This window comes from Lathamus discolor, chromosome 2, assembly GCF_037157495.1.
Source record: "Lathamus discolor isolate bLatDis1 chromosome 2, bLatDis1.hap1, whole genome shotgun sequence".
Taxonomy (NCBI): domain Eukaryota; kingdom Metazoa; phylum Chordata; class Aves; order Psittaciformes; family Psittacidae; genus Lathamus; species Lathamus discolor.
The window spans coordinates 39,185,144-39,212,988 of NC_088885.1; the positions used below are offsets into that span (position 1 = coordinate 39,185,144).

The window sequence follows — 27,845 nt, forward strand, 5'->3', positions numbered from 1 at the left end:
TTGTTGCGGTAACTTGCTCCTGTTTGTATGCACACTGAAGCTGACAGATGAAGTCTGGCATGGGAAGGAGACGGAGATATTCTGGGATCTCAATGTTAGGAGCTGAGCTATTCTTTGTCTCAAGAGTAAGATGCTTCTGTCCCATAAGAAATTTCAGAGCCTTGTAGGAAAGAGCTTTCAGGCTGCAGAACACTGAGCTGAAAACTGGTTTGGAAAGTCTGAGGTCATATTTTTCAGTTCCTAAATTTTCAGAAAGATGTTTTACTTGCAATTTTCTATATGCTTGAGAATCCAAACAATGCTTCCCTGCTGGAATCGAGGCTGCGCTGGGGGGTGTGTGCAGAATCAGCTTCTTAACCTGTTCTTTTTTTCTGCCTTCCACAAAATCCTGCCATACAGCGAGTTTTTGCTGCTGGCAGCACTTCATGGTTTTATTTTTCCATATTTTATATTGTCCCAATTTCAAGATGAATTCTAGTGAGATTATAGTAAGAACATGTCTTTTAAATTTTCTTTAGTAAATCTGAATAGTCTGAATCATTCATGTAAGAAAAACCATATTTAATTAGTTATACTAAAATCCCAAGAATAAAACATCATCTGGAGTTTCTTTGAAAATAGCCTTGCCTGCTCCACCAAAATGACCTTCTTGAAATCCTCTTCTTTCTCTGCTCTGATTTTCTTATTCTGTTGCACACAACCTTCACTTGCCTGACTACTTTCTAAGGATTTTGGTGGCTTCAGAGATATTTATAGTTGGCTATGGTGTTTTAGGATATAACATTATTGGTTGATGGTACAGGAAACCTCACCATGTCCCCTGGTCTACAGACAAATGGTCTGATATATCATGTGGTGAGGGGCGCGCCAAAAGTCTTTCAATGTTTCTATGTCACCATTAAGCTTGAGGTTCAGTGTTTTGTGGTTCTTGGTTTACAAAACTGTACTGGTGTTATTATAGCAGAACTTAGAAAATTCCGTTGTGGTCGAATGAAATTTATTTACTGAGACAACTTTTTTAAAAAAATGGTCTATGGTAAATAGGAAATAATAAAATACTCATCAGAATCTGTGTTGTTGCACATATGCTAAAGTATTTCTTCAGATACCTGACTTGAAGAAAACCACATACTTAAATCTCTAGTTGACTTGGTTATCTTTGAAGACAATGCTAGTAAGAAAAATCAAAGTATGAAAGGGTTAAGAGTGCTATAGAGAAGGTACATATTTCCTTATGCTGCTATACCATGTTTTTTCAAGGTTTACATGTTACTGCTTCCCTAATTAAGATAAATAAATAAATAAATAAAATAAAATAAAATCAGTAGTCTCATAGCAGGCAGAGTTAAAAATGAGTTTTACCAAGGATACTAAATTTGAGTGTTTTATACAAAGCAAGAAACAACAGGTGAAAAAATTAAGTGAAATGGGAAAATAAGCTGTAATAAATTCAGTTACGAAATCTAACAAATCTTCAATTGGCACCCAGGAGGAGAGCTATCGATGAAAATAAGATATGTCATTCATGCCTCTTGTGTCATGAGGACAGGAATATCCTGAAAAATATAGGTGTGTTTATGGCTTCAACATCAGGCAGAGCAGCATCTCCTTTTCAGTTCTGCCATGAGCTTCCCATTTTGCAGAGCTGTGAAGAAATAGCAAGCACAGCCAGAGGAGCTCTTCCTTGCCTGCGCAGGCAGCTGGATGTAAGCATGGAGCACATAAAGCCAGGCTGCCATACAACATGAAACCCTGGACCTGGTGCAGAAGTTGGCCCTGTTTAATTCTTACATGGCATAAACAGAAAATCAAAGACTGAATTTAGAGTATTTCTCCCTAGAGGCAGCACCATTGCAGAGTGCAGTTTGTTCACATAGATCGTATTGTCAGCACAGCAAGGAGCTGAAGTTGGAAGTATTTGTGAAAGTGGTTTCCAGTTAGCAGAGAATACCTATTTGTTTGCAAGATCTGGGTTTATTTAGATCAGAAATCTTAGTTTCCTATCTAAACTCTCAGTCTTATATCCAGGGTTACAGGGAATGAACAAGAAGTGCAGTGCAGGCAAGGAGGTGCAAAATGGCCTTGAGCTGTCAGTCTTTGGTCAGTAATGTGGCCTAATCTAAACTTTCTCCTTCTCTGCTACTTCAAGCTCAGTTCATTGCTTCTCGCTGCCCTTACAGGCCCTTTTTATTCGGGAGCCAGGAGCTAAATGCTGTAAACACAGCTGCTCTGCTCTCCCTGCTCCGGAGTCTTGTTTTTAATGTAAGCCTAAGACACTAAACAAATGGGTTTGTTATTTTTATCTTACAGATTAAATGGTACTCTGACTTTCTGATTCTTTCTAACTGTTCTGCTTTCGTTTTGCAATTTGTGATATACCTTCTAAATAAACAATAAACAAGGGACAATGCTATCCTTGCAAAGACTCAGTTACTTCCACATGAGTGTCCCAATCTGCAGGCCAAAATAGTCATCATTGGTTTTGATTTGTTGCTCAAAAAAGATACCATTGTCACCATTTCTGTGTTGTAATGCAAGTATGGTCAGGTGGAAAAGGCTTAGAATTTAAATCGTAGCACTAGGCAAACTGATTCAGTGGCATTGAAATGTCATTTCTAGAATTATCCGGCTTACTGGGGAGTGTTTCAAGGAATAACCTTCTGGAGTTGCAGACTACAGTGTGGGGATTAGATGGGGCTTGCACAGCTGGCCAAATTCTGCCTGGTGTTAATTAGGATTGTGTGAACATAAGTGAAGACAAGAATTGTTCCAGTGATTGCCATTTTATTTTAAAATCTCTGTGGTATGCATGTGACAGTACTCTTTCCCAGGTAGGAGTGGCTGCAAAGCCCCTTTTACTTAAAAAAAAATAAGCAGATGATGTGTTGACAAAATTGATCTACAAAGTCGCAGCGTCCGTGTTGTTTTCAGGAATTTAGTATATCTTCAGGACCCTGCTTTCAAGAAAAATACATCTGATTGAAATTTTGTTTCAGAAACCCTGCAATACTACCCTGTGAGCAAGTCTGGAAGATTTCTGAAAACATTCTTAGGCATTACCCTAACACTGTTTACAGAGGTGTTCCAGAAAAGCAATAAGGCTCCTAAGGAAGCCACAGAGTGAAGAACAGGTGCTGAGCCTGCAAGGCATTTCAACTGGTCCCACAACCATCCCTGCTACTGCAGGGGCATAGAAAGAAAGAAACTCACGGTGAAACTTCTCAATTTGACTTCCATAACCTGTCAGCAGAACATGGAAAATTAGGATGGACAAGCATTGCCCCAAAATGTGAGCATGGGGCTTTATAAGCTTCCCAAATTGCTATTTAATGGTGAATACAAAGACATAGCTTTGACTTTTGAGCTAGTTGAAATGTAGAATGGAATATGCAGCATGCTGCCTTCTGCTTCGAAAGGCTAGAAATTAGAGCTGATTAAATAGCATTAATACTGTTATTTTCTATAATGTTCTTTTGATCTGGGAGTCTTTGCTATTTTTAAGAAATCAGATCAAAAGTTCAAGTGCTAAGAGCTGCTATAATTGTAATAAGCTTCTGACATCATGACGGGAACTTTTGGAACTGTTGCTAAAAAGGATGATTGCAACTGATTTAATGGTGCTCGCTGGGAGCTACCAAACAGCTTATTGAAAGAAGAATCTAGGGCAAAGAGAAGGGATACTCATATTTTAAATTATTTTATAAGGAAATAAGACAATATTCGTGCTGTATTTAGGTCATTGATTTTTACCTGGGAAAAAATTGCTCTTGTGCTGGTGGCGAAGTGTGTGGAAGGGAGTGAGGCGGAGGAATGTATCTGGCCCTGCCACCAAGCTACTGAGAGGCAGGGATGTTTCCTAATTTGCTTTCTGCTGGGCATCTGTCAAACTGCTAATTTCATGCTAATTTCCCAGAGTTCATTGTGGGAATGATAGGGCCAGTTTTTAAAGAATTCATAATTCCTGTATGTGATTCTTTGGTCTGTAAGTATGTGTTGAACATGGCCAGGTATGAAAAGCTGTTGCTTGCAAAATCACACCTGGTTTGTGCTGATACTGCAATTTGAAACAATTAATTTCAAGATTTTAAAAAAATATTATTACTCAATTTACAGCAAAAAGATATGACAAGGCTTGAAGCTTTGTGACTCCTAATTTCTGCTGTAGTTCTGAACTAGATATACTCCATCTCATGGACTAAGGAACAAGCCCTATACAATAATCCATTATTTGAGTTCTGTTTCCTGATTTATACAGGTGGAGGTGGAAAAACATCTAATGATTGCCTATGCTTACTCTGTTAATGGTTCTTGTACTCTGTATGTAATTCTAGGCATTTAATATTACTATTCCTAAGAATTCCTATTTAATTTATGTCTGCCTTTGTAGTATTTTTAAGTAATGTTTGCTGCTGCAGAAAAATGGGACCTTTAAAATCAGCCCTATGATTAAATGATAATATTAGTTAGTATGTTTAAAAGGGGAGAATACACTAGAAATGACTAACTAGTGTAACTTTTGCCAGCCGCCCCTGCACCCTTAGCTCATCAAGGAAGGTGCTGGCAGCTGTTTGTTTGTGTTAAGAGGGGATGGCATTTATGTCTCATGTTAAATCCTTGATTGACGCAAACTGCCTAAATCTCCTTAGGAAGAAACAATCACTGTGAGGCACACTGGTTGGGTGGGCAGGAGTTTCCTCTCATACGCAGAGCAGTGTCAGGACAAATGCATGTCTTGTATTGCCTGTGCTTATCCAAGGCACTTTTCTAAATGAGAAGTTGAGTTTCATTTGAACCCTCCTTTTGTGCTCAAGTGCACAGCCTTTGCCCACAAGTTGAATGGGGTGTGCTGGGGAGTAAGTTCTGGGTTGAAATGGTTACTTAAATGTGACTGTGCTTGGATTTCCTCTCACAGTATGATAAGGAATAAAATGTATAAGTAAAAAATGTTACAAAAAGGTAATTTTTCTGTTCTCTGTGGGAATTTCCCTGGATGGATCAATAAACCCAACAATTACTTTGTTTGTTTGGTTAGTAACAGAATTGTGGCATTTTGCTTCAAGTAAGCCTTCCTTTAAGTAAGAAGAGGTAAAATTTACCAGCAAGAATACTTTTCTGTCCCACTTTAAAGAAATAATTAAACCTGGTATTTTTGCAGCCATGACATGACTTGTTTCATGTCTGTACCAGGCATGGCAGTGGCAAACTGATACCTGAGTCCTCCTATTCTCTTGTGCGCTAATTTTCACCTGGACTGATGTGCAGGCATGTCAGGAAATGAGAAATATGTGGCAAGGAGAGACTGGGGCTCTGAACCCTCCATCAAAAGGTAACTGTCACAAAATATCCTGTAAAGCAACTTTAAACCAAAAGTGCTAGAGATGTAGCACCTTCCAAATGACCTTACTTTTCCAGTACCTGAATGATTTATGTTCTCCATTGCAAATTCGTTTTTGTCATGGCTGGTCTAATAGATTTACTGCAGAAATAATTTTGCAAGTAATGGATCTTTATTTAGCTCTTCTGGATTTCATAAGGAAAAAAAAACTTTTTTTTTTTTTTTATATATATATATATTTAAAGGAAACTTTATTCCCTGACTGATCTCAGGTGAGGTTTCAGTATTTAAAATGAAAGTTCTGGTGCAGTTTGAGTAATCCTAATTTCCTGGGTGTTTTAAGAAGGTGAGATTTGGAGCAGGTGTTTCCTTGCAGGGTTTTATTCATTCTTTTGTTTTTCAAGGAGTGCCAATATAGGAAAACAACAGAATAAGTTGAAGTAGAATGTATTAAAAGGCTATTTGGAGGAAAAAAATATTAATTAGAATTTTAAAAGTGAAAATATGGTGAGAGCAGCAAGTGATACATATATAGAGAAGAGAATGATGATGTATATAAATGAGTGACAGAAGATGAAAGCAGAGGGAAGACAGAAAATAATTAATACAGAGTTGGTGGTGAGCTTTTAAGTCAGGTTGAGTAACAGCCATGGTTGAAAAACAAGTGAATATAGAAATAGGCAGCTGTAATTTTAAACAGCAGTAATCTGAATAATCAAATTTTCAAACCTTCATCTGATTTATAGATATTCTTTAAGGTGATGTTGTTCATATCTTCATGTTTTAAGATGTACCGAAGTGGTGTTTGGGCTTCAAACAATCAAATAATCACATACACCTGAGTACTGGTTCCATATCTGTAACTCCGGGCTTGCTGTTCTCAGAAACCGTAAAACTGTGTGAACTTTGTTTTTCTGTGTTGCCAACAACATTTGTATGGTACATGGAAGACAACATAGCCTGATGAAGAGTGCTTAATGTCTGACTTCTCTGTGCTATTAATGAAACAAAATACATATTTAAAAATTCAGTCTACAAGATTATTTGAGGTTTTAATACTTTAAAGAAGAGGTGTAAAAGATTAATTCAGTATTTCTTTACCATCCAGGAGCTGTAAAAGGGATGTCCATCCTCCTCCTTTCATCTTCAGATGCTGGGCAGGCAGAAGGTTTTGAGTGGTCAGATCAGTGCTGAGTGTGCCGCAGCCACACATCAGAATCTACAGAAAATTATTTCTGTAGTAAAATACAGTCTTTTAGAAAAGCCTTGTGTTTGGCTTATTCTCTTTTCTTCCTTAATCCCTTTCCCTTTTATTTCTATTACACAAGCAGCCTAATTGCTTTTATAATTCTTTCTGTCCTACAGTGTATTCACCTCTCTACATCATGAGCTAATCCCAAAATATGTTGTGTACCAGAAATCGCAATTGGGAGGTTTCTGATCTGTTTTATTTTGGGTTTGGATTTTATGTTGTTTAGTTGTGTTAGGGTTTTTTATTTCTAGAAGCTTCTTTCCAGCAGCCTCTTGTCTAAATACTGCCCAGAAATCCTGTGGCATTCCCCAGATCTGGGACACAAAGTCATTCTTTTAATTCCTCTCTCTGATTGCTTTCTGCTTCTGACCAGTATCTGGAGCTGAAGTGCACAAATTTAGTAGGTTTGATTTGCTGTGCCACTGAAATCTTTTTGTGGCCAAAAATAGATGGATAGATAGATAGGTAGATACATACATACATACATACATATGTACATACATATATACATAACCCCCAAACAGAACCCCCCACCCAGACCTGTTCTCTCTGCAGCTGTACAGGAGGAAGCATAGTCCGGGGGAGCCAGACTGAAAGACTGAATTTCTCTCTGGGTGATCCGAATTGAACATGTGCTTTAAATCATATTAAATTATCTGAATATTTGCTGTGTCTAAAATGTAATGAGAAGGGAAGCAGTGGTTGGGGTGGGTCAATGTCAGTGAAAATTTATCTTAAAGAGGTTTATAGAAACAGCCCTAGTTGCTGTGAGATAAATATGTGTTTTTCTTAATGGATGCCATCAGCAATCCTAAATTCACACGTAAAATGCCTGGGCCTGTGGCGGATGTGTATGTAACCCGGCCCTTAAACATCAGCTGCATTAAACTAACCAGGTATTTAAATGGCAGTGCTGCATCCAACACAATTTTGATTTCTGTATCATCTCCTTTTACATGCTTTGCCAAAGCTTTATGGCAATAATTAACTGAGTTAAAGTGAAAAAATAAGAAGATTCAGAACAGAATTAAGCAGATATTAGCAGTGCTTGAGATTTGAGGGAAAGCCTCAAAGCCTGTAAGCACTGTGTGAGAATGCATCATGCTTTGGGGCAGCCAGTGGCCTGGCCCTGCCTGCTGGGAGGGACGACTGGCTAGCTGTTCTACCAGGCAGGGATGAAGGGGAGTCTCTGGAAAGACATTGGAGAGGTGAGAGGCTTAGCAGCACAGTGTCTGTCTGGGTTGATGCTGCATAGTGCCGGCTTGAAAGAAAACTCCAGATGAGCAGGTGAGGATATAAAATGAGAAACTTGAGTTGGCTTAGAAATGATGGTAAAATGATTGCCTGAGTTCATTTTAAAGTACATTTGTGGACATAAATGGGGCCTGGCTTTGCCTGTAGAAGTTATTGACGCTGTCTAGTGCTAAGGCTGGTTCTGTATGTGGGATCTGAGGAACATCAGAGGTTTTCTGGCACAGGAGTGCAACTCTGTAGAGTTGTCAGAACAGCCCATGGTGTGTGTTTGGCCAGGACTTACTTGCAGTCTTCCAGGCAGCTCTTTGGCATCACTTGTGAGACAGCACAGGCCACGTAGTATTCCTGCAGGACAGTTTGTATTCAGCCATTCTTTTTTGAAGGGGAGGAGAGTTAGTTTAACACTATGGGCTTGGGCAAATCCAACCCAGTTGACTTCAGTTCAGGAGAACGGTCCATGCATGTTCAATGCATTAGACCCCAGTAAGAGGAGCCATGAGTTCCATCCCCTGCTAGTAGTCAGTGATTTATCTTCTGGGGCCCTGTAGTGATCATTCTGTGAACTGCTAAGAGTGGTCCAGGAGCCAAATAAGCCAGGAGGAAAAGTCCTGACCTTCTTCCAACCCTTGGAACCATGTTTCAATAAACCCCATGTTTATTGAAAAAGTATTTCTGTTTCTACCCCTGTATGAAAAGCAGGCATTTGCACAGCCAAGATTACATTTTAGCAATCATTTGTAAGTTGTGTTGTGCTTGATAATTCACAGAGCAGTACAAGTTTTTCAGAGCAATTTCTTTTTTTACAGTACAGCTGATCTGAAATAAGTGGTATTGTACTGTTTGTTAAAAGATATTAAGACCCTCTTGGTTAAATTGTTCTCCATATTCTTCAGCTTTTGAAAAGTAGTACTTTCACAAATGTGTTCTGTGAAACTTTTCAAGCAAAATATTGACATCGGCTATATAGCAAATATAAATCAGAATGAAGTGTCTCCTGTAGCTTCCGGTTATGGAAAGAATCAGGTTTAAAAGCAAGGTATAATATGTTCCCATTGGCTCTTGGGGAATATTAAGGAAGTAATCATGGGAAAGAAATGGACTGAATTATGTTAGAGAGGAAAATAAAATAACACTATCAGCTGGAGTCTCTATTTGCAGAGATAATGTAACCTTCTGGGCAGTTCCTGCTCTCATGGGCTGTCCCTCTGCTGCCTAGTTCACGGTCGAAAGCACTGTGTAATGCTCTAGGGAAAACTCCTTCCCATAACCTGGTGCTTGACTACTAACATCCGTAGTGACCTATGTAGTTTATGGAAATTCACAGCAGTTCTTTGAATGTGCACTTTTTTCTCCTGTGTACAGTCATCTAAAGGGACTGCTTGCACTTAGTGTCTGTCCCACATTTGAGTGTGATGTTTCTGGAGAATTTGCAAGAGGTTGCTTTTCATTTTACCAGAGGGAAAGCTAAGTCCTTGATCACAAAAACCAGAACCAGAGTTGAAAAACAAAACCATGAAAGGAATGAAAAGGAAACCTTAAGTATATTTAACACTAAACTCATTCCCTGGAAGATTTTGCAGAAGCACCTCTCAGCCATGAAGCTTTAGGGGCAGCTTAGCACCACAGTGCTTCCTGGGAGTTATGTTTGATATCAGCCTTTAACCTGACTTTGAAAGCTGAAGAACACAGTGTGTATTTCCTTTACTTCTCTCTTTCTTCACCTCATGTGTTAATTTAGCACTTGTTGTACCAAGTTAGATAAAAAATTTATCGAGCTGTTTCCTGTAGTAGCCAGTAGCAGAAATAGAGAGAGTTACAAGCACAAAGCAAGTGTGTAGTGATGCCTATCCCCAAGACAGTTTATTCCTCACAAGGTCTGGCACAAGGACTGTGACAGTTTTACTATGTCTAAGGTTTATTTAATATGTGTTCAGTGGCCCTCAATGGATTTGTATTCCAAGAACAAGTTGTGTCCACTTGCTTTTTCAGTCCAGTTCTGTCATTTGCTTCATGTTATTTACTCAACAGAAATATGGTTTCTGAGCTTACACTGCGGATAGTTGTGATGGCTCAAATTGCTTCGTGAGGACTGATCTTTGAGATGAAACTGCAGCAGGAGGGATGCTTCTGTTTTAAGGGGTTCATCTGCATTTGATTTCTGTTGTACCTATTAATTAGCACCTTTCTTCTACTTTAAAAAAAGCTTTGTTCTTTCTGGTGGTCTTGTGAGTGTTTAACAAGTATTCTGTGCATCTTTCAAAGATGCATGGCCTTACAAGACCGTCTCTTGCAGTTCTGAACTGCTTGGAGGTGGGGCACTGGTACCCGGAGCAAGAGGCTTTAGACAGCAACTTTTGGTGCCATAAGCAACAAATAATTGCTTGCTGCCATTTTAAGTATTGAGGACATACATTGCCTTCAGAACTAACAGCCTCTTCTGCCTGTATTCTGCCTGCTTTAAGCCTCATCTGTGAAGTGGGAAAAAAGCCACATTCATCTTTCTGTGCTTCTTATTGTGAAGCTAAATTCTTTTTGAAGCTATCAAAAATACTAGTGATGAGTTTCTCAGAAAATTCAAAGAACAAGTTAATAATACAGGCTTTGGAGCAGTGCAGGAGCCCTGGGGCCCAAACACTCAGGACAACAAAGAGGAATAAAAATACATATAAGGTAGCAGCTCAGTAAACATTCATCTGTCTGTGTGCTAAAAAATGTAGGAGCTCTCTGGAACTCACAAATTGTAGGTTAGGACAAGAGAATTCAGTTAAGGTTGACCAAATGCTTAATTGCTTTATTTTGCAGTCTTGCTAGCCTTCTGTCAGAATAGGCTCTGTGTGTAATATATATTGTAGTTTAACCTTGGTATGACTGGTTTTTGTCATTCTTTCCCTGATCATAAGAAAAAAATAAATACTACAGTGTTTTACAATGTCATTGCTTGAAAGAGTAAGTTAGTCTTCTTTTGCTGTTACATTGTTTTCCTGAGCCTATTTATATGTTTTAATTGGCAAGTAATTGCTTTCCTAATCCAGATAAGTGGTGCTGAACTGTGAATTGCAAAGTCCAGTCGCTTTTAGATTGATGAGTGGAGGCTCTGCTGTTGTTTGTGAAGTGTTACTATATGAAACTGTAACTAAGAAACTGTAAGAAGAAACTATAGAAAGAAACTGTAACTAAGAAACTATTAACTTCTGCCACTATAGAAAGATAATAACATAAACGGTTCTCCACAGAAAACATGAAATACAGTAGATGGGAGTGTGAATAATGCACTCTCATTGCACTGAGAAGTTGGGAAAATAATTTTAAAATACTTAAAAATTTAAAAATTTTTAGTCCTTTTAATGAACTGATGAACTGACCCATTTTTGGTATGATCTTAGAGGCCGTAATTTTTTTCTTATTTATGTCAGCAAGGCTTTCCCTATAGTAGTAATACTGGATTCTTCACAAGTCTTTAGTAATAAACCTATTAATATTTTATTGTTCATGAAGTTACAAGGATGGATCCAGATATCCTTGTGTGATATTTTTATTGCTGGTAGAAGGAAAAAAAAAAGTAACTTAGCAAAAAATTGTAATTGCCCTTTGCTGGGGGAAAACTGTGCTTAGGAAGAAAGCAGATTGCAACAGTTCATCATAGAATTACAGAATGGTTTGGGCTGGAAGAGATCTTAAAGATCATGTAGTTCCAGCCCCACTGCTATGGGCAGGGGCACCTTCCACTAGACCAGGTTGCTCCAAGCCCCATCCAACCTGATCTTGAACACTGCCGGGGATGGGGAAGCCAGAGCTTCCCTGGGCAACCTGTGCCAGTGCCTCACCACCCTCAGTGAAGAATTTTTTCATCATACTTCTTCATCACATATAGACTAACAGGCTGTTGCATGGGGGGTTTTCCATTCCAAACTTGGCTGTGGAGCTGCACATATACAGTATGTATTCACTCACATATTGATGATTGTTTCATGTGGGCTATGCAATGGTACTTTATGTCTGTAGTACTTTAGTATTAGATTGCTTTGCTGTCTCCTGAGGAAGATGCCAGACTAAGCTGGGATCTTACTTTGAATAAATACTTTGTATAAACACTTTGTAGTAATACCTTGTATAGAACTTATGTAGGAGAAGAGTATTGACCCTGGGCCTTCCCCCTTGCAGTAGTTTCAGCTGTGGCATTAATGGTCTGCTGTGGGTTTTATACCTTGTGCAGAAGTGGACATGAATTTGCAAAGCACAGAAGTTAGAAGAAGATCAGCACACTGGAATACATTAAGGGTGTATGTCATACAGAATTGCGGTGTTTATTTCATTCTTTTCTGGGAGACTGTGTATTAGCTTGTGTGTTCAGTTGAAGAGAACCGAGTATCAATTCTTTTCCAAAATACAGCCATCTGTTAAACAGAAATGAATTTATACACACATAAATGTTTCTGTTGGAACTTGCACAGCAGAAATGGGCCCCAGATGTTATCATTATGTAAAGGCCTAGTATAAAGCCAACCAGAGGGAACCTTGTGGGCTTCAGATCGCACCAGTAAGACCATTTTCAGGAGAATTAACATCCAAGGAGATTGCAATAAACTGGCAATATGTGTTGCTATCATAAGGATAAAATCAAAATGTGTGGATGAGGGGGTGGGCCTTGTTCACTGGGGCTGGAGCTGAAATTTGTACTTTGAAGCAGAAAAATGTGACATGAATTATTTTAAGTAAAAATAAAAAGACTTCATTTCAATGTTAAGCACAACTATATATATCTTAAAGCTCTTTTTTTCTGTTTGAGTGTTTGTGTGGGGGTGGGTAATTATCAATGTTTTAAGTGTGAGATACTTGTTTTGAGGCAGATATCTCTTCTGCTTTTGAACTGATACAGCTTTACATTGCATATCTATTGTTATGCATTACAAAATAGAAATCAAGCTCACAAAGGTAGTTAGGCCTGTGGTGGGTTATCTTGTCGTGCTTTGCAGTGGGGCTTGGGTGGTGGAGGCTTGTTGCCCCACCACTACCAGCATGGTTTCCCCTGCTTCTGTTCTCTTTAGCGGTTTCACCTTATTGACCTGGCAGAAAAAAAAAAAAAAAAAAAAGAAGAAGAAAAAGAAAAAAAACCCCAAAACAAGTAGTTTTCTACCATGCTAGGTATGTCACTGCTCTTCTGGGTGGGGGGGAGTCTGACGTGTTGGGATCAGCAGAGGGGAGGGAAGGGACTGCAGGAAGTACCAGGGATGGTGGCAGGAGTGGAGAGGACCAAAAGCTTTGCTCTCACCAGTGGTGTTGATTTATTTAAACAGTTTAGCTGGTTTATGTGAAGTTACTGTTTTACGTGCTGCACTCGGATTCCTGTACATTTTGTGAAACTTCTTTCAGTGCCATCAGGGAACTTAAATTTTCATCTAGTGCTGAAGATTGTTCTCTGCAGAAATGAAAACTGATCTGTAGGTGCTCTGTGAATCCTGCTTTCCTAACCAGCGCCTAACCTTAATACTATTGCACACCGATCCTGCTTTGTGGATGAGTGTCAATCAGTAAGGCAGTGTCATGTAAAAGTGGGAGTGTATTTAGACTGGTGGAATGGCACATTTTTTATTAAGTTGGTTTTTTGTAGAGCAGTGTGTGCTTGAAGTCAAGAAATTAGCATGCATGAAGACACAACAGTTTGCCCTCAGGAGCAACAGTTTGCAAGACAAATTCCTCAAGTTAGCTTGTCAAAAATGAGGAATATGAAGGTGCAGTTTGTGGTAAGTCAGGCATTCTTACTGTGCATTTTATCTGTAAAACATAGCTGTGCATTATGTTTTTGTGTATTTACCCATCAGCAAATGCCAGATAACATAATCCGTGATGAGGCAGAATTACAATAAATTGCCTTAATTTGTTAGCCATATGCCAAGCGTGCCCACATGTCCACATATGGATCAGCTGAAGCGCAATAACTTGGTGATGAGAAAAATTACTCATAGGTCTAAGCTTTTATTACTTCTGAGTTACTGACTGTTGCGATCTCTAACAACTCATTTTGATCTGGTTTGTCAACAAGAACTATTTTAGATAAACATCCATTTTCAACATGAGAGGGAAAGAGGCAGAGTCCACATACCTTCCCTGATTAGACAAAAAAGATACAATCAAAAAACCTTAAATACTTACGAGCAAGTTTCTATTAGTATGCTGCTGAGCGCTTAGTCAATCAGTGCTTCTGTTTTCATGTGGCCTAATGGCATTTATAGTCCAACCACAGTGAAATTTCATAAGGTTGTGTTTAAAATTAATTGAGATTTCTGATGAAAACACTGTAAAAATCGAGTATTAAGATATAATGTTAAAACTACTTCTGTTATTACTATAAAGTATTAAAGAATAATAACAATAGTAAGCATGGAATCATAGAATACCAGGTTGGAAGGGACCTTAAGGATCACCTGGTCCAACCTTTCTTGGCAAAGAATGACCTAGACTAGATGTCCCAGCACCCTGTCCGTCCAAATCTGAAGTGCCTAATGCTGGGGAATCTATCACTTTCCTGGGGAGATTATTCCAGTGGCTGATTGGTGTCATTGTGAAAAATTTTCCTCTTGTGTCCAGTCAGAATCTCCCCAGGAGTAACTTCTACCTGTTGCCCCTCATCTTTTCCATGTGACTCCTTGTAAAAAGGGAGTCTCTTGTCTTCTTTGTAGCTACCCTTTGAATACTGGAACATGGTGGTAACGTCTCCCCTGAGCCTTCTTTTCTCAAGGATGAACAAACCCGGTTCTCAGCCTTTCCTTGTATCGCAGGTTTTCCAGACCTTTGATATCTTTGTGTCCTTTCTCTGGATCCTCTCCAGCCTTTCCACATATTTTTTTATGTAGTGGGGACCAAATCTGAACACAGTATTCCATTGTGGCCTGACAAGTGCTGAGTAGAGTGGGACAATGACATCTTTGTATCTGTCTTCCCAGGGCATGAAGTAAGACTGATAAGCCTATAATTTCCTAGATCTTCCTTTGAGCCCTTCTTGTAGAGGAGGTGATACTTGCTGCCTTCTAGTCTTGTAACAACGTTAGCCAGCTCTCTTAACGCCCTCAGGTGGATATGTTAGGGCCTATTGATCTGCAGGGGTTAAGCTCATCATTGGTTGGATTGTGTTCCTGTTCTCTTAGTAAAGCCCTCATATTTTTCTGTAAGTGGCTGAGGTTAGTCACTTTTGTTCAAAGGCACCTTAATGAATTGGTCAGGATATGTGCTGCAGGCAGCTTTTAACAGACCTGGTAGTTCTTAGGAGATGATTCACCCTCTTGGGCAAAAAGGGGCAGAAGTCATCTAGCATTTACTGTGCACTAGTTCCGCCACTGTCTGCTGCTCAGAAGTTGAAAAAAGGAAAGAAGAAGAGGCGATTTCTATTCTATGGCTAGAAGATTTAGGGAGCTTCCCACCAGGGAATTTCTCTTGCTGTTTCTGCAGTTGAAATGATCTTATTTCTGTATTCTCTAGTACAAAGTTTGTTTGGTTCAATATTGTGATGGCAAAATTTGCCATGATGACAGCCTGGTCTTGCAAGCTTAGTTTCAGTATTCTGCAAAATCTGCTGAAGGGCAGAAAATCAGCCTCTGGAATCAGAGCTACCCTGTCCTAATTGCAATATTCCAGCTGGGACTGTGATTGTATATTCTTCAGAGTTTTGATTTGCCCTAAGGTATTCATGTTCCACAGCATGTGTTAAACTTTTTAAGGATGCTAATTTTGCCCAAAAGCTAGCTCAGTAATTGTACTGTAAAAAATCCCCAACTTTATTATTACAGAATTGCATCAGAAAACAGAAATTGTTTCAAAACAGTAGTTGTTTCAAAATTTACAGTTTAATAATGCATCTTAGAAGTGCCTTATGGATGTCAAATTATAGAGAATTGTCAGTGTCTGGTGTATTTTCCTTTGCTGAATCTCTTTCAGGTAAACAGAAATATCTGTTTCATGAGAAATAAGTATTTGGCTGTTATAAATAACTTATGCAAGATTTCTACTTATTTAACTTTTAAACAGTAGTAAATTTCTACTTATTTTAATTTAATATTGGACCTAATAGGAATACTAGTTTCTGAGACAGTGGTAAAATCTTGACATTTCTGCATTCTCAGACTCCCCTTGCAAAAACCAAACACCTGATCATGTGTCAACCAAAAGTCACTTCTAGTTTTAGTGAGTTAGACTTGTTAACAATATGGTATGCAGCTAGTGTAAATAAGAAATCACATTTGAAGTGATAGGGAGAGGGAAGGGTAACTTTATATTGAACGTATAGGTACGCCTTTAAAGTAGCCATGTGAAAAGACGAGAAGTTAGTATAAATTAAAACCAGTCTAAAGTCTTTACTGAAAAAAAAATAAAAAAATAATCTGGTTTTATTCTTTTTGTGAGACATGTCTGCCCTGTCCTCTCCAACTAGCATTGACTTTAAAGAGTCTACTTTCAGTGTTAAGGATTTGGCCTTTGGAAATAGGCCATGTTGTCAACTCTTATGGACCAGAGTTTTGACTTTATGGGCCTTTGCTTGCCTACCGCGCCTATTAAAGACCAGTCTCCAGGAGTAAGCAGAGAAGATTGCATAGCTCATTGAGCACCTGGAGCCGAAAAAATGTTTGTGCTTGTTGCTATTCTCAGGAGTCACTGCCTCATCCTTTATCATCTCAGTGGTAGCAGCAGCAGGGAGCTGCTTCTCCACAGCTATCTTTCTACTATTCCTTGCTGTTTCTTACTCCTCTTGCTGTCTGCTCCTTACTTCTCTTTACTACACCTCCGTAAGCCTCTAACCAATACAAGCATGTATCCTTCATTCTTCTTATTTACATTTAACCTGTGCTCTTACTTTAAGACAATTGACCTTAATCTTGCAAACTCTTAAACTCATCAGGGCCAATAATAGTATGCACGTGAATTTTTCTGATGATTTCAGTGGTCTGGCTAATGCATGGAAGTATTTCCATGCTGATGGGTCTAATTCGGTCTTTTTAAGGATGGTAGTTTTTCTGAAGAATCATGGTTAAGGGTCATTTGAATGTATCTGAATACATCTTCTACCTTCATTAAGGTCAAACATAATTTTTATTTTACAGGAGAGATTTCCAACTTAAAATGAGATTTCCAACTTGAAATTCCAGTGCCTGATATCTCTATCCAGGGGCTAGGGAGGATGGCAGGGAGGAGAACTAACAAACTCCCTCTCCACAATTACCAAGAAATCCGGTGTTCATGTTCAGACACTTCTCCATGATTTACTTCTGGCTGCATAGCCAGTTGTCGCATGTTAGCAGGATGCTACACGTGCTGCAAGGCATGCATCCGAGATTAGTAAGATGTTGTGTTACTCCAGCAAGGGTACAGGCTTCGCTCCTACAGCGTCTGTCGTCACTGGGACCGCAGAGCCCTCCCACTCCTCCTTGGTAATTGATGGTGACGGGCTCTCTGCTGAGCTGTAACTTAACAGAGGGACTGAATCAGATCAACAGCTGAGGGAGATCGCCAGCAAACAGTGTTGCTGCATACAGACAAAAGCTGGGCACTTTAAACCAGGCCTTGGATGGACAAATATTTCAAAACATGGTTAATGCAGGCTGATCTGAAGTTTTTGCTGGTGCACTGCTTTGCTCCTGTAAGAAGTGTTGCTGCTGCTGGAAGGGCCGGGCTGCTTGGAGTGAGGCTAACATGCTTGACAGACGCCTGATGTCTCCTCAAGCTAAGCAAAGTACTCCTGGGGTAAGCATATGTTGAAAGAGTGCAGGCCAGATGCTCGGGAGCCCTTTCATTTTACAATTCAATTTACAGGCTGCCTTGAAAGTTAACCTGATTACGGTTAACTGGGGGACTTTGCTCTCATCTAGCCAAGCTGAAATGTTGTTGAAAAATGTGCCAGCATTTTTGTGGAAATCCAAATTATACTTTTTAAGCTCCTTTTTTAAAACATACTAACTTGCTGTCATGTTGAAAAGCTCAAAAAACTAGAGCTGAGGGGACGGGAAAGCACTCACAGGTATCTGCTGCTGAGAGTGCCTCTGTCTATAACCCTCTTGAAATAGTTAAAAAGAAATACCGAGCTGTTTGTTGTATGTTTTGGGGGATTGTGTTAAACTGTCTTCTCCTCAATACGAGAGCAATGGGGATCTCTGCTGGCAGTAGCTTGAAGTACATTCTTTTCACGGACACAAAAGTTACACTCTGTATTATTTTTGGTTTGGGTTAGTTTGCAACACACTAATGAGTTTTGATTTGGCAGCATTTGACCAGGTATGTGTATCCTGGAGCCATGGACTTACAGTAGCAGATATCCCACTACAGCTGTGCTTGTGAAATAAAATATAAATAAATGGCAAATATTTAAAAAATGTTAGAATTGGATGTGCTTTGTTTTCTTTTTTACACTGTAGAAAACAGAGGAGGTAGAGTAAAATAAGAAAGATAACATAGATACAAACTTAAGCAAAATGTTTGGCTTAAACTTGGTGCTTTCTATAACCTTTACAAGAGGTTCAATTATAGTTGCATAGGAAGAAGTGTACCATAGGCATGACAGTAGCTTTCCAGAGTTATTCCAGGAAAACACAGGGATGGTGTCTGGTGTAGCAGCTGCACCACAGCTTTCTTCTAGAAGGAAATCTGTTCTAGATCATTCCTATTCCTGGATTATTTAGGGATCTCCACATAGGAAGCTGTTCATTGCTAACATCCATTCTATCCTCCTGTTATGGACAACTTTACTCAAATTGGAAGGTGGTTGTATGTTTCTAAGGAGAATAATGCAACAACGGATCTTACAGGAAGTGTGACATGAAGTAGGAAAGCACACAAGTACCATATATAACTTCACTGGACTTGTTTTCAGCATGGATGTTCAGAACAACATAAAAGCTACAAGTCAAACATCATTTAGTTTGGGAAAGACCCTTAAGATCATCAAGTCCAACCATAGCTATAGGTGCCTTTAGCCTTTTTTTATGTAATTCATATAGGTTAAAGTGTAAGTCTTTAAGTTTTAATATGTATCTTTTCCAAGCAGTTCTTACGAGTTGTGATGATTTAATGCATTTTGGTGTTCTCTGACAATCCCAATACAATTGTAAATGGGAAAAAATGCAGATTTTTTTTTTTTTTTTGTGAGAAAGGGTGTAAAATGAGAAGAAAAATCAATTGGAAAATATTGTTTTCATGAATTTTGGAACATTTGGTCAGCTCTTCTTTCAACATGATGGTTGATGACTGTTCTTCTCATGTTTCCTCAGTTTCTGTCCTAGGTCATTTTGTCATGAAGGGAAGACGACCGTTTAGCTTTGCTAATGTCAATTTTGGCTGTAGTCACTTCTTGTTCAGAAGCATTTTACAGGAAGCTGTGCTTGCAGATTATCTTGGTTTTAGTGGTACTTGTCTTCAAACATTACCTAAGTGGAAAAAAAGAAATTGTTTAAATGGCTGGGAAGAAAGCAATGGGAAGATTGGGAAGAGTAAAATAAGATATAGCTTGAGAAATTTCATATTTCTTGGCATGTATAATTAAGTAAATTAACTATTGATAGTCTTAATGACAGATGTTGTATCAAAAGTGGATATGAATTGCATAATTGAACAGAGATTTAGATAAATTTACTGGGTGCTTTTTTCTCCCAAATTTCAGGATGTCCCTTGTAATATGTTGATCCCTGAAGTATTTGAGTCAATTAAAGTGTTACAGTAGGATGAAAAAAAATAGTGCTTATTGCATAACCATGAACACATTTTCACCACCAGCACAGTCCTTGTGACATAGATATTCTTCAGTATGGAAATTTTGGTGACTGCCAGAAAGGGTGAGCACATCAAGCACAGTAGTTCCTTACAGTCTCCTGAGGCTGTCATTTTGTCCTTACCTCACCCACTACGCAGAGAAGTGACATCTTGCCTTTTGCCAATTTACCCAGATTTTTCTGAATTTATGTTTTTAGCATCAGTGGAATGTATAATTGCTATTTTTTATTCAGTTTCCAAATTGTGGTGAATGGGCCTAGAAATTAACTTGAATGGGTGAATTTTGTTATTTGCTTCCCAGGATGGATAGTGTGGAAGTGCAGCATGAAAAGGGTGCAAAAGGAGGGGAGGTGCAGTGCCTTGAAATTTCCACTGCATTCAGATATCAATTTTGTTGGCTATTAAACTACTGGGATGGTTAGTTGGGAGCAGTTCTTTCTTTGTTTTGCTATGGGCAAAATACAGAAGATGTTACCGTTTTGAAAATAGGATGCAAATTTCTGTGTGCCACTGGTGCTGCATGTACACTGTATGAAAGCCTGTGGTTTATATCATACTTGAAACTGCGTAATAACATCAACCAATGTTCTGTGGAAAAGATAGTTTGAAATTCTCTGAATACTGACTGACAGACTAAATGTTTACATTTCTGCTCACGCCATCATCTTATATTTAAACAAGCGGCTGAGTATTAAAGCGTATGGACAGTCTTTGTATAACTGTTCTGATTTTTTAGGTTGATTTCCTAAGACAAGATTTATGCAATCCCACTTTCCATCTGTTAGTTGTGCTTCTCAGTAACTTCAAACCAATGGCCAATTTAAATCAGTCTTGCAGAGGTCTCAGAAGCACTGAGTGCTTATAACAGACCTTCTTGGGGCTGGATGGTGCTGTTAGAGCCATTTGCTCTACATGCCAGTGTGTGAGAGTCAAGGCACTCTCTGTGCTCCTCTGGTATCCAAAAGATAGCATCCAGCCAGCTGATGAGCATGAGTTTTAACTCCAGAGTAGCTGAAACAAATGCTGCCTCTTGTTCAACCAGCAACTCATGGAAAGGGAATGGGAGTTTGGGGAAGGGAACTGAGGGTACAGAGCATGTGGTGTGTAGGGAAATTGAGAGCGAGCTGAAGGTATTGTGGAGGTGTGTGTGGGAAACCAGGCTTCATTACTTCTGCTGTTCACAAAACAACTTGTTTTTCTTCAGCTCGTCATTAATGATGCATTGCATTTTGCAGTATTTTAGTGGATATAAATTTCTAGGGTTTTTTTTTCTGGATGTGTTGAGGCAGCCAAAAGGATGCTGACAGACTGATGGTTTAGAATACTCATCCCTTAAAAATTATTAGCTTGTTAGTTAATGGTATTAGTAGAATATTAGTATCAGAGGGAAAAAAATACCATTTTTAAGCTCTGCTAGCAATTTTATGTATAAAAGCTAAATTTCACTTTGAGTAGGCTCATGCTCATTAAAGGATGGCGGTAGAAAGACTGGCTCATGGTTGCAGTAGTAACTTAGTGTCTTAGTTTGACAAAAGTCCTCAGTCAAGTACGTATTATTGTTTCTGTGCAGTTCCCCACAGTCATGTAAGTCTGCAGTTCCGCAGCTCAGCTCATAAGCATAGAGTTTCTTTGAAAATCTGTGTGACCCAGACACACTTGGGCTTTACGTTTTTCCATCTTATTAATAACCTTATGATTTGAGAGTTAGACTAGATGACCTTCAAAGGTCCCTTCCAACCCAAACCATTCTATGATTTTGCTTGTTTGTTCAAGCAGTATCCAGTGACTGGTTTTCATTTGAAAGTTTCTGGTTGTTTCTTTTTATGTCACATTCACATATACTTTACAGTTATTTGATAATAAAATATGCATATCTTTTATGTCTTTTAATAAATGTAATACTGAAACAAGTGTTTTCAAATCATAGCATTATTTGAAAGAGGAATCTCTTCAGTATTTGCTCTCTAGAAACTTGTAACTGAATATGTATAAGACATTGGAAAAAGTAACATTTTAACTTTTTAAGGTTAATGCTTAATTATATAATGGGTTTGATAGTTTACATTGGATTGCTAAAAAAATTAATTTCAAATGATGCACTTTGATAACTTTCTGCCAAATTCAAACAGTGAGTTCCCAGAACATTGTGATCTTTTCTGGCTGAATATTTACTGTCGGGAAAATGTGATCAGCATCTATCACTGAGCTTTCATGTGGATCTCCCAGCTTCGTTAGAATTTGTATAGACTTAAAGCATCTAGCACTGTAATGGCAGAAGTTTTTAATTTTAGGAGAAGCTTAAGGTGTCTGAACTAAACTGCTTCAGAGAATCATCTCCTCCTTAAATCTTAAAAGGAACTTTCTGAATTGATGCTTCTTTAGTGTAAATCCATTATTCCATTCATGTCGTGCACAACATGATATACAATTCAGGTTCAGTTTCATGAGTTAGGAGAGGAGAAATTCTTGTACCTTTAATTCGAAACACTGTCTTTTTATAGATCACTACCATATTAAGATCAACAATTACACATTTGCTCAGAATTCTCATATGTGACTTTTTAATCATGGTGAATCAATTGTCTAGTAATTTTTTTTGTACTTAGGATGAGCTCCTCAGTGACTTCAGAAATTCTCACACAACTCCCCTTAGTATCATGGATTTGAACCTGAAAAAGATAGTGGGGGTGACTTAAGAATCACATGAACAGGTTCACAGAATCACAGAATCACAGAATCCCAAGGGTTGGAAGGGACCTAAAAAGATCATCTAGTCCAACCCCCCTGCAAGAGCAGGGTAACCTACAGTACATCACACAGGAACTTGTCCAGGCGGGCCTTGAATATCTCCAGTGTAGGAGACTCCACAACCCCCCTGGGCAACCTGTTCCAGTGCTCTGTCACTCTTACAGTAAAGAAGTTCTTCCTGATGTTAACGTGGAACTTCCTATGTTCCAGTTTACACCCATTGCCCCTTGTCCTATCACTGGATATCACTGAAAAAAGCCTAGCTCCATCATCCTGACACCTACCCTTCACATATTTGTAAACATTGATGAGGTCACCCCTCAGTCTCCTCTTTTGCAAGCTAAAGAGACCCAGCTCCCTCAGCCTCTCCTCATAAGGGAGATGTTCCACTCCCTTAATCATCTTTGTGGCTCTGCGCTGGACTCCTTCCAGCAATTCCCTGTCCTTCTTGAACAGAGGGGCCCAGAACTGGACGCAATATTCCAGATGCGGCCTCACCAAGGCTGAGTAGAGGGGGAGGAGAACCTCTCTTGACCTACTAACCACTCCCTTTCTAATGCACCCTAAGATGCCATTTGCCTTCTTGGCCACAAGAGCACATTGCTGGCTCATGGTCATCCTCCTATCCACCAGGACCCCCAGGTCCCTTTCCCCTTCACTACTTTCCAGCAGGTCAACCCCCAACCTGTACTGGTACATGGGGTTGTTCTTCCCCAGATGCAAGACTCTACACTTGCCCTTGTTAAATTTCATCAAGTTTCTCCCCGCCCAACTCTCCAGCCTGTCCAGGTCTCGCTGAATGGCAGCACAGTCCTCTGGTGTGTCAGCCACTCCTCCCAGTTTTGTGTCATCAGCAAACTTGCTGAGGGTGCACTCAGTTCCCTCATCCAGGTCATTGATGAAAATATTAAACAGCACCGGTCCCAGCACCGACCCCTGAGGAACTCCACTAGTCACAGACCTCCAGCTAGATTCTGCGCCATTGACCACAACTCTCTGCCTTCTTCCTTTCAACCAGTTCTCGATCCACCTCACTACTTGATCATCAAGCCCACACTTCCTTAGCTTATCTATGAGGATGCTGTGGGAGACAGTATCAAATGCCTTACTGAAATCAAGAAAAACTACATCTACCGCTCTACCATCATCCCTCCACCTAGTCACTTCCTCATAGAAGGCTATAAGGTTGGTCATACATGACTTCCCCCTCATAAAACCATGTTGGCTGTTCTTAATGACCCCCTCATCCTTGATATGCCTAGTGATGGAGTCAAGAATAAGTTGTTCCATCACCTTTCCAGGGATGGAGGTAAGGCTGACTGGTCTATAATTACCCGGGTCCTCCTTCTTGCCCTTCTTATAGATTGGTGTGACCTTTGCCATCCGCCAATCCTCAGGCACCTCGCCCGTTTCCCACGACTTACCAAAGATGATGGAAAGTGGCCTAGCAATGACCTCCGCCAGCTCCCTCAGCACCCGTGGGTGCATTCCATCCGGACCCATCGATTTACAGATGTCCAGTTTGCATAGCTGATCCCTAACCCAATCCTCATCTACCAAAGCAAACTCCTCCTTTGTCCTGACTCCTTCTGGGGCTATAGAAATCCGGGGCCCTCAGGGAGAGTCTGCAGGAGTAAAGACAGAGGCAAAGAAGGCATTCAGCACCTCTGCCTTCTTTATATCCTCTGTCTCCAGGGTACCCACTTCGTTCAGCAGTGGGCCTATATTGCCTCTTGTTTTAGTTTTATTTGCTATGTATTTGAAGAAGCCCTTTCTATTGTCTTTAACCCGACTAGCAAGATTGAGTTCCAAGGAGGCCTTAGCTGTCCTAATTGCCTCCCTACATCCTCTAACAACTGTCCTATATTCCTCCCAAGCGGCCAGCCCCTCCTTCCATAATCCATAGATTCTCCTTTTCCACTTGAGTTTGCCCAGCAGCTCCTTGTTTAACCACGCCGGTCTCCTAGATCCCTTACTTGACTTCCTACTCATTGGGACGCTCCGATCCTGAGCTTGGAAGAAGCGGTCCTTGAATGCTAACCAACTATCTTGAGCCCCTTTACCGCCTAGTACACTTTCCCATGAGACTTCCCTTAGCAGTTGACTGAAGAGGCCAAAGTTGGCCCTTCGGAAATCCAGAACTGTGGCTTTGCTAGGTATTCTATTCCTCCCACACAGGATCCTAAACTCCACCATCTCATGGTCACTGCAGCCAAGGCTGCCATTGACCGTCACCACTTCAACCAAACCCTCCTTGTTGGCGAGTACTAAATCTAGCAGCGCTGCTCCCCTAGTTGGTACGTCCACCATTTGCATTAAGAAATTATCATCAATGCACTCGAGGAACCTCCTAGACTGTGAATGACTGGCTGTGTGAGTCTTCCAGCAAATATCGGGGTAATTAAAGTCCCCCACGACGACTAAGGCATGTAGTCGCGAGGCTACTTCCAGTTGCCTACTGTAGAAAGCCTCATCAACTCCTTCGTCCTGATCAGGAGGTCTGTAATAGACCCCCACAACTGTATCACCCGTGCCAGTCAGCCCCTTGATTCGTACCCACAGACATTCCACTTGCTCCTCATCCGACCCCGGACAGAACTCAATACATTCTAGTTGCTCTCTCACGTAAAGAGCAACTCCACCACCTCGCTTTGCTGACCTATCTTTCCTAAAAAGGACATAGCCATCCATGACCACATTCCAGTCATGTGAACTGTCCCACCATGTCTCTGTAATCGCCACTAGATCATAACCTTTAGCCCGCACACAGACTTCTAACTCCTCCTGTTTATTCCCCATGCTGCGTGCATTGGTGTACAGGCATTTCAGGGAGCCAGTCCTAGTACCCTTTTTCCCCTGCGGGACAGGGTCTAAAGAGCTATCCTTTCCCACAAGTGAAACAAGAGATTGATAGTCCTCCTTAGCCCGCCATCCTTCAATCCCTAGCATGTTCCTCTTGGGCTTGTCCCCAACAGGCCCAGTTAAATCCCCTCCCCCCTTCATAACTAGGTTCACCTTTAAAACTCTTAACTGGGATCTAGAAAATGCTGGAGTGCCTTTCTTGGAGTATCAGAGCCCTGCAGTCTTGGACGGAGAAGGCAAGCCCAACAGAGAAATGCAATTTGAGGTGTGCTCTTTGGTTTGATGCATAAGCTTTCAGGATTATCGGCACTGGGGGACCAGACTGTTCACAGTGTTCTTTATATGGACACTAATTGTGAATCATAGCAAGGGCGGAGGAAGGGAAGATGTACCAAACAGAAAAATGTAATTGAAAAATCACATTTCTACACCAATCTAGGAGAATATAACTGGGGAAAAAAGTATGTATAATGTCATTGTAGGAAAAGGAAGACCATTCCACTCTGCCCTAAGTGTTCACATTCTTGCTTTCTGCTAACAAGATTCTGTCAATTTGAGTGGACAAGGAAGATTGACTAAAAGTATCTTACCTTAATGCTTCATCTCATCAGGGCAGTTCTGAAAATGTTGTTGTAATGTCACATTAGTTCTCTGTAAGGAACAACTTGCTGTACAGATGCAGTACAGTGCAAACTACTGACTGCTTAGCTAACGTAACTGTTTTCTTCTCACTGTGTTTTCATCTCAGTGCACTGATAGTTAGTAGCCAGTGTTACACATCTGGCTCCCTGCTCGTTAAATTGAAGAATGTTCCTGCATTGCCAGGGTGACACCCATCCTCACAGGTGAGAGAGGCCATTGCAACAGCACACGTGATGCCTAAATTCCAATTAATTTCTATTCTGAGCTCTGAAGTGATACGTAGTTCTTTCTGCAGAGACAAGTTTTCCAGCTTTCATATTTCACCACAACTCATTTCACTAGAACTTGTTAAATTATACAAGCCAGTCTTCACCAAAAAATAAACATGATTAATAAAGCTTTTAGGATTGCTAAAAATGTGAGTATCAAAAATATTGAAGGTTTTAAACGTAGTAAAAATGAGAAATGGAGACTAAGATTTGAAGAAGTGACAAAGAAACCACAACATGTGGCGAGAATCAATTACTTAAATTAATGGAATTGTGGAATGATGGCTTGTGCAAAAAATGCATAAACAAAATCAAAGTGTGCCAAAATGTCTCCTATGATCTGCTGTTGTGGCTCTGTTGATCAGATGCACTTTCGTTTCTGAAATAAGGGCAGAATTCGGAGGTATCAATAGCTCAAGTTTTGCAAGCAAGTTTTACATGGTTGGACTTGGTACCTGAATTATTATTTGGTTTTAAAAACCAAAACGGTTTTAAAAACCAAAACAGTTTTAAAGGAGTAAAGGCTTGGACCTCTCTTCTGTGAAGTATCAGTTGGTAAGTGAATGTCCCAGGTATGGGAATTGCACAGCAATAGCACCCAGAGGACAACCTATTACTCAAGCAGAGTTTTCAGAACGTGGATGTGTCCAGAAGTGGTTAATATCAATGGTAGTTCGTGGTAGCTCCTGTAGGAAGCTACAGGACAGTTACTCCTCAGTCACCATCTCCGGGAAATCAGCATCTGGTGATCATCAGGCTGCTTGTGGTGCTTTAAACATTCCGGTGCACCCAGAAGCAGATGTGTGCTGAGTGTGAGAGCTAAAAGCCTTTCACTGAGATTAAATCCCAGTGTTTATTTAATGTACCATTTACTGTAGCAGCATATAGTGGTGACATTATAGAGTTAAATTAGCAACTTTTCACTGGAAAGCTGTATTTTTTAAGCCACTATAGCCATCACAGGTTGGTTTTGAAGGTTCTGTAAGTTTTATATATTTTACTTCAAGATCTAAGTGTTAACTATGAAGATTGATTCTATTACTGACTTTATTGTGCTCAAAATCATATGCATTTCCCTTCTTTAAATTCATAAATACAGTAAAAGGAACATTTTCGCTTTTAATCTTCAGGGTATTAAGTCTTTCAAGTGTGGCTGTTGAAGCCTTTATTCCCAACCACTTAAAGCTCTGACAAAATTTACAGCTGTTTCAGAAGTGTTTGGCTGCGCATTTGGTTGCAGGCAACACATGTAAACATCCTAGACCATGTTGAGAACTTGACTTGTTCTTTCTGTCTGTATCCCTATTCTCTTGCTTCACTGCTGCAAGGCTACAAGAAGATGTTACACGTGACTGCATCACATTTGAAAAATAAACAAAAGCAATCTTGCCCACACATGGGAACAATCACCTGTGGGCAGATCTTCCAGTTTTATGGTGTTTATAGCACCTTTCCAATATCCAGGTGATGCAAAGGCATTTGTATTACATATCCGTAAAACAAATGGTTTTAAACCTTTGCAATGTTCCTGACACTCACTGTGAGTTGGGTTAAATGTTTTAACATCTGACTGAAAGAAGAATGGCAGCTTGTTATTTCTGTGACATTCTGAGAACATACTCATGTTATCTTTCAGTGCAGGAGGAGGTAGCATGTGCCCCTAATGTATGTATGTTTGCAAGCTGAGAAGTTTAGTCTGCTGTTAATGTTATCACTGCTGTATCCTGAAATAGAA

At 39.9% G+C, this 27,845-nt stretch overlaps 1 protein-coding gene and 1 long non-coding RNA gene across 6 annotated transcripts in view; one reads left to right on the forward strand and one right to left on the reverse strand.

Annotated features, from left to right (window-relative positions):
- CACNB2 (calcium voltage-gated channel auxiliary subunit beta 2) overlaps nt 1–27,845 on the forward strand; it is a 261,949-nt gene that overhangs the window by 113,371 nt on the left and 120,733 nt on the right. The gene's annotated exons all lie outside the window — the stretch shown is intronic.
- On the reverse strand, nt 18,670–25,986 carry LOC136009179 (uncharacterized). The gene is made up of 2 exons (XR_010610376.1): nt 25,790–25,986; nt 18,670–19,246 (listed from the first exon to the last, which is right to left on the reverse strand). It is a non-coding gene; the product is annotated as an uncharacterized LOC136009179 (long non-coding RNA).